At 37.7% G+C, this 7,831-nt stretch overlaps 1 pseudogene; it reads right to left on the bottom strand.

Moving 5' to 3' along the window:
- Window positions 1-5,990: 5,990 nt before the first annotated feature.
- Window positions 5,991-6,751, bottom strand: LOC148122499 (gem-associated protein 8 pseudogene; annotated as a pseudogene).
- Window positions 6,752-7,831: the final 1,080 nt, after the last annotated feature.

Genomic DNA, 7,831 nt, shown 5'->3' with positions numbered 1-7,831 from the left:
TATATACAGTATCCAGCTCTGTGTAACCAGTTATATCACTTTCTTCCATCCAGCCCACATAATATTTTCTGACAGCATAAACCTAGCAACCTTGAAGGGAGTTTCTCAGTTCATACGAGACTGACTTTTCTATAGTATACAACTTAAACATGTGATATCTTCAGCAATAGGAATTTATTTGTTTTTTTATTTTTTATTAATCTATACATTTTTCTCTGCTCCCCTATCTTCCTCTCCCCCCCTTTCAACTCTCTCCCATGGTCCCCATGCTCCCAATTTACTCAGGGGATTTTGTCTTTTTCCACTTCCCATGTAGATTAGATCAGTGTATGTCTCTCTTAGGGTCCTCATTGTTGCCTAGGTCCTCTGGAATTGTGATTTGTAGGCTGGTTTTCTTTGTATTATGTCTAAAAACCACTTATGAGTAAGTACATATGAATATTGTCTTTCTGGGTCTGGGTTACCTTAATCAATATGATGTTTTCTAGGAATTATAATGTAGTCACAGTGGGCACCAAGGACAATGACAGTAGCCTTTATTGATTTAAAGAGTACTATGCCTCCCTCGCTGATTCCTGATATTCATAAGGAATACCTCATACCTTGTTTTGTGAATTCTGTTTCCTATACCTTCTGGGAGTGATAATATCGGATGAAATAATGTTCAAACTTAAACCTTGAAAAATCTCTTCTTCATCATCTTCTGGTAATTGTAGCAGACAGTCTCACAGAAAACTCTTTGATCCTCTCACTCACACAATCGTTTCCTCACCCCCTCCCTTTCAAAAAGGTTCCCTGAGTCTGAGGTGAATGAGTTGTATTGTCGATATATGTATTAGGGCTGGACTCCACAGCTTTTTTTGTGGGTGTTTGATTGTTTTTTTTTTTTTAATAATAGTCCCTTCTGTTTTAAAGAGAAGTTTCCTTTAGGGATGAACGTAGCATTTTTCTGTTGGTATAAAGATAAATGCTTATAGATTTTGTTAGTGTTTATGCAGAATTATATATTAGTGATTGCAGATTCTCCTTTAATTTCAGCAACATGTCTGCTCACAGGAGACCTGAACAGGCATGAAACCAATGAACACGCTAAACTGGGCAGAAAAAAGCCCATGAGGCCTTAATCATTCACAAAGAAAAATAATCAATTGAGGAAACTTGGGGTTAGAAGAAATAATCTTACTCAGAAAAGAACACACCAGTTTGTTGTTCAGAGCCAAACGGTCATCACTGAAAACAGGCATACGAGTAAGCATAAACAATGTGATAGAAAAACAATGGACAGGAATATCATAGAAAGCACTATAAATATATGTATCAGAGGATTCTGTGTTTTCCCCCATTTTTTGTGCATATTACTTCTGGGTGACTCTTAAGGCAAATAAATTTATTTTTAGGAGCCCAGTATTTGATGGGTCTCCTTTGGTTAAAAAAAAAAATAAAAGATTGTTCTTTTTTGCTGCCATGTGCCAAATGAAGCCAAAGTTTGTTTTCTCGGCACAAAAGTATCAACTTTAGTAAGCAATGCATTAGATATTCCTCTATTCATTTCCATACAACTATAATTTACACTTTGAGAGCTTTAGAAATAGTATTTAATTATGACTAAGTCTGTAGCATTTGGACAGATCATTTAGATTAGTTCAACAAAAAATCCTCCTTTCATGGGACTAAATATTATTACAAATTCTTTTACCCATATAACTAATCCTAAGGGGAAAAACAATCCTTACCATGACAAAGCAGCATCAAACGCTCTTGCATTACTGTTATTCCTTTTATCCCTCCTGAGAAAAGTTATTTGGATTTGGATTAGGTAGCTGAGAATTAACATGCAATATAGTCAATAGACACCACAGCATCATTATTGGATCCATTCTGCTGTGTCTTTACTGTTTACCCAAAGTCTCAGATTCATGTGTTAGGGTTTTGATCTCTCCACAAATCGTTGCTCTACTCTTTCTCTTAGGTCATCTCCTATCTTCAGACATTTCATTTTTCTAGATGTCTCTGGAATGCTGTCCTTGTCAGACACATTTTAATGAGAGCCATTTGAGACTGTGTTTATTTTCTGAAAAGATACACCCTAATGTTAACAGAACATCTGGCCCTTTCTATTGGTTAGTTTCTAGATCTTTCTATTTAATATATAATTTCTATCATATCTCCTTCAGGACAAAATGCTTTTGTGCAGCATAGGAAATATTTTTTAATATGAGATAAATTAAAGTCAGTATATTTGGAAGCAGTATAGTATTTAGGGATTTTGATGGGTGTATTTATTCCACTTTTTGAAATATTTGTTATTTAAGTATTTGGTGATGTTCCACAGTAGCTTGAGCTTGTGGATGGTAAGGAATTCATATAGAATGATTCCATAAACTTCAAAATTCTCTAAAGTGTTTAATGGTATAGGCAGGGCCATTACCAGTTTTTATTTGTTGTGAGAGCCCTGAAAATGAGAAGATGTATAATGACCGACCAATGGCATCAAATGTTTCCCCTCTGTGAGAAGAAGCAGCACCATATTAGAAACGGTCTTGACTGTTACATGAAGATATTTTAAATAATCAAAATCTGAGCTTTAAATATCTGTTTCCCAAATGGTGTTAGATCTTATTCCCTGAAGACAAATTGCACCAGCAGATGGCAACAGGTTAAAAGACAAACAAGAGGAACAAGCCTTGATAACTAGCCCAGCTTGCTCAGGGAGGCAAAGAGAATTGTGCCTATCAAACTTTTTAATTTTGAGGAATTAGTTCATGAGAATTTCGAGTAGATTTAGAAGAAAGAGTTAGGGGTGAGGACAAGGCTAGCACATCAGCTTGGGCACTGTTGGATGTTAATAAGATCTGGCAAATTAGAACAAACACGAATACAAGTTATGAAAAACTGCTAAGTTATGTTCAAATAGATGCCTGAAGGGAGCAAAATAATTGTGAAATAGCACTAGCACTTGGGTGGGATTTAATTTTTGCAGTTTCTAATAGAGAAACTATTTGAGCACAATGTAGAGTGAAAATATTCAGTGGTTGGGGGATATATAATAATCATCCTACATTTCATTCAGTGGCACAATAATTTCTGTAGGTCCTTTACCAATAAATTACTTAGGATGTGTCCTTCCAACATTATTAAGTCTATAATTCTTATAAATAAGAAATTGCAGGTTGCTGTGGAGAATTTTGGCATACATATATTTATTTAACACCATTGCTTTGTTGAATTATTACCACAGTAGGACATGAAGAGGAAGGACTGATAAGGAATTGATAGGGGAGAATGAAATTAATACTATGAGCTACTGCTTTAGCAGTATCTTTATTTAATAACCTGTTCTGCTTCAGGTGTTATTTTTCTCATAGAATTTAATCATGAGTCTCCTCCAGAAAACATCTTAAATAGTGGGGTCTAGTCCTTAGTAGTAGTAGGCAAATAAGAGCATACCCAATCAATAGTGAGTAAAACCTTTTGTAAGTAACTGAGGTGTGTTGTTTAGGAAGTTTTAAACTAAGAGGAATATGGCAAATTTACTGCTGAGTAATAGTATATCCTAAATAATTATAAAATGGTTCATGTTGTATTTTATCTGGAGCCATGGTTAATTTTTTTCTCTTAGTTTCTCTATCACGAAAAATAAATATTTTTTATATCGGCGAATCAATCCCATACCAGTTATGTTTTAAGGGGTTATTTATTTTGGGGGGTAAAACTTACATACACCATAAACCGTCAGGAAGGGAGCCTAGTCGCAGGAGCCCGGAGCAGGAGCCAGGAGCAAGCATCGGAACCAAGAGCCGGAACCAAGAGGGCCTGATCCGGATATGTTTCTCTTTTTGAAGATCAGGGGCAAAACTAAAGTCACTACAGGCCAGGTAACGGTGGCACACACCTTTAATCCCAGAATTTAGAGACAGTAGCAGATGTATCTCTGTCAGTACAAGGTTACCCTGGGCTACACAAGATCAATGCAGAAACAAATCCAGGCAGTGGTATCTCACCTTAATCCCAGTACTAGGGAGTCATGCCTTCAATTTCAGCACTAGAGGAACTTTAAAGTAGAAGAGATGAACTTAGCTGGCTCAGTCTATAGCCACCCAGCCTTGGTAGAGTTAAAACTTTTTTTTAGTGGCTTGGCTGCCTTGCTTTTCTGATTTGGGGGTTGAACTTCAATTTCTGTCTCTGGATTTTTATTATTAGTGATACATTTTGCAGTTTTAGAGTCTTAGAGACACACATCTCTAAGTTAATCTTTCTAACCTGAGTACATCTTTATAAACTTAGGAATTTATGATTATACAAAAATCTATTCTAATCCAAATAATAATAGGCAGAAGGTTTATTAGGACTAAGAAATGTTGTAAGTGCTGAATTTTAAAATGGCAGTCATAACTGGTTCTTACTTTCCTCCTAGGCATGTTGTTTCTGCTAATGTCTTCTGTTGATGGTGGTGCCAGCAGTTCAATACTGCTGTCATGCATCCATAAGATTAAATTTGTTTTATTATTATTATTATTATTATAAGCAAGGAAATTGAGCTGACAGAGAACATTAAGCCCTTTTTTTCACTGTTGTCTCCTTCACATTTCTATCTCCAAGCTGTTCATGTGCCATCCGTTTCTACTTTCTGTTCACTAGATCCCCTCTCAAGTACCTCATTCCAAACTTGCAAGTTACCACTACTGTTCTTGTTTACTCTCAAGAACTTTATAGTAAGGAAACATGGCTTTCATTGCAATAAAAGGTTCTCTCCATTCTACCATGGACGAAAAGTCATTAACAGACTTAACTAGCTGTGAATACTGGGAGATAAATTAATGGTTGGCTTAACAGGTCATGCCCACTCATTCAATAGCTGCATGGAAGGTGTGGGAATAACCAACTGCTTTCTATTCAATTTAAATCCCTCTCCAAAACACCGGGCTTATGATTGGGATTGTTAGCTATCAAAATCTCATGTCTTACTATGTTACAGACCTTATGGTAGAACCTATGACTATTACTCTAATAAAAGGATATAGCAATAATCTGGTTCCTAATTACTTATTTCAGTAATCTTACATCAGTGAATTTCTCAGCCTCCATAAAACAAGATTTTGGGGGCCAGTAAGTAGCAGTTAATAAAGATATACACATCTGGTCAATATAGAGAGAACATGAGACTACTCAAGTCTCCCTTTCTTCAAGTCTTAGGGATTATGACAGAAAACAGTAGAAAGATTGGAAGAGCCGGCATCACTGGATGTCTATAGAAAAAAAGTACATTTGCTGGGATTATAGGCATTACTGTTGCAAACATGACATGACAGCACCTGGGTCTGCTGCAGTAATCAATGCAATCTCAAGCCAGACAAAACAGAGACCAAGATGGCCAATATACTGGTCTTTTTCAACACTGTACTTGAATACTAACTGGAGAAATAAAGCAAGAGACAGAAATTAAAAGTGATACACGTAGGGAAGGAAGTAAAAATATTTCTAATTGTAAATAACATGATATTATAATTCCATAATCTAAAAATTTTAACAGAAAAAATTCAAGAAAGTATAAGAAATTCATGAGCAAGACAGGTTACATAATCAACTTAAAGAAATCAATAGTTTTCTATACACTAACCACAAACATACAGAGATAAGATCATGTACATGATTTCAACTCCAGTAGCTTCAAAAAGCAGTACAGTATGTAGAATAAACACAGCCAAGGAAATAAAGTACATATGAAATGTAAGCTTTAAATCTCTGATGAAATACACAGAAAAAAAGAGTCTAAAAAATGAAAAGTTATCCCATACTCACAGGTAGCTAGAACTAATATTTTGAAAATGGTCATTCTATTAAAAGATATTTACAGATCGTATCCACTGTGTTGGTATATAGGCCTCTTTCTCTGAAAAATGTCCAGGAGAAATGACGAGAACACATGCAGAGGAGGGAAAGGCGAGGAACTGTGTTCAGAAGGCATTCCCCAAGGTCCCTGTGCCCACGACTCAGAACTTCAGGGGAATGACAGGCCAGTATTTTGGCTGCTTTTTGTCACAGTACTTGTCAAAGCTCATCTGCACAGCAGCCTCCATGGCCAGGATCTTGGGAGCACTGTCCCCATACAAGCGCTTCATCTCAGCTTGACGCCGCTCCCCAGGCTTCTCCGAGGGAGGCTCTGTGGACCGGTGGTGGTTGTAGTACAGCCCATGGTTGGCATTTAGTCGTCCAGGCGCTCCTATTCTAGTTGCTGCTGTCGCCGCCGCTCTTCTCTGTGCCTCTCAGTCTCTGCAAAGTACTGGCGGAGCTCTTCAGTGATTTCCATATTGCTCAGGTCGCATTCTATTTCATTATCTGAATCCGACTCCAGTTCTTCCTCTTCATATGGGGCTTCATCTTCTCTTGTGGTTGCCTGGATTCTACTGCTATCATATAGAGGTTGTTCAGAGCTTTGGAGATGGGAAACACTGTAGGGAGGCTCCTGCCAGAGCATGTGTTGGCCTTGATAGTTCCAAGGATGCCCAGCCTCATAAGCAACAGAGTTCCAGGGAAGAACTCCTTGAGGGTAGAACCATGGGGAAGTGGAACAGGAATCCCTGGACTTCCTGTAGACATTCTGGTGGGTTCGCATCCAAATCATTGCATGATGATAATGTCGCCAATATCTTGCATACACCGGGTGAGAATACCAAGATGCACTAGTTCTCCATTTTGAAGTCATTGCTGCTATCACTGATTGCAAATTCCAAGTGGGCACTCGTGGGCATGCAGCTTGGACATTTTTCAGAGAAAGAGGCCTATATACCAACACAGTGGATACGATCTGTCAGCCACTTAGAATTCTGTCAGCAGGAGGCACACTGTTGCCAACACAAGAAATGTCCCCTTTACATAAAGTGATAATCATATATATTATACTGGTTCTTGATTAACTCCCTAATAGCGTCCAGTTTATGGACATTTTTTCCTAGAGATACAATGGTTTTCATTTGTAATTTTCTTCTTTAAGCCTTCCTGGATGTCACAAAAGCCTTAAGCCACATGTCATTTTTTTTTGAGACCAGTTCTCATATAACCCAAGTTAGCCTCAAACTCTTAAATCCTCCTTCCACTTCCCAAATGCTAGCTTACAGATGTGCACCCCATCATTCTGGGCTCTAATCCACATGTTCTCACTGACTGTAGCCCTTTGGATCCCTCTGAAAATGATACAAGAGTACAGTAAGAAAAATGCCACTTGTTACTCAGCAAGGTGTCAGCCTACGTACTCTCTAAAAGGCCTGAGAGCAATGCTCTGGGCTTGGCAGGCCATGTGCTCTGTCTCCTAACTGCCTAACCCTGACTTTACAGCGTCAAAACAGCCATGGATACTGAATAAACAAATGGACATGAAAAAAAAATAAAAGATATTTACATTCAGTAAAATTGCAATAAAAATTTCCATCTCATTTTTCACAGAAATTTGAAAAATTCACCAAAAAACAAGAGACCCCAACATCCAAATGTTCCTGAGCAAAAGCATACATTGATAGAGAGAGTACTACTCCAAATATTAATTTACATTACAGAGATATTATAGTGATATTTTATTTTTGTTTTAATAAATAAATCTTTCCTTAATATCAAACTGCAATACAAGCCAGGCAGTGGTGGCACACACCTTTAATCTCAGCAGTCACACTAGTTAGCCATAGGCACCAGGGTGTAGTTGTGCCTGTCTTTAAGCCCAGGACTAGAGAGGAATATAAGATGGGATGAGACAGGTCTTAGGCTCAGCTGCAGTCTGAGTATTTCTGGAGGCAGGATTGCCTATTTCTGTCTAAGGTAGAGGTAAGAGCAAGTGCTTGTA

The sequence above is a fragment of the Myodes glareolus genome, chromosome 3 (genome assembly GCF_982192425.1).
Source record: "Myodes glareolus chromosome 3, mMyoGla1.1, whole genome shotgun sequence".
Taxonomy (NCBI): domain Eukaryota; kingdom Metazoa; phylum Chordata; class Mammalia; order Rodentia; family Cricetidae; genus Myodes; species Myodes glareolus.
Note: the sequence above shows the minus strand (reverse complement) of the source record. Positions and strands in the feature narration are given on the sequence as shown.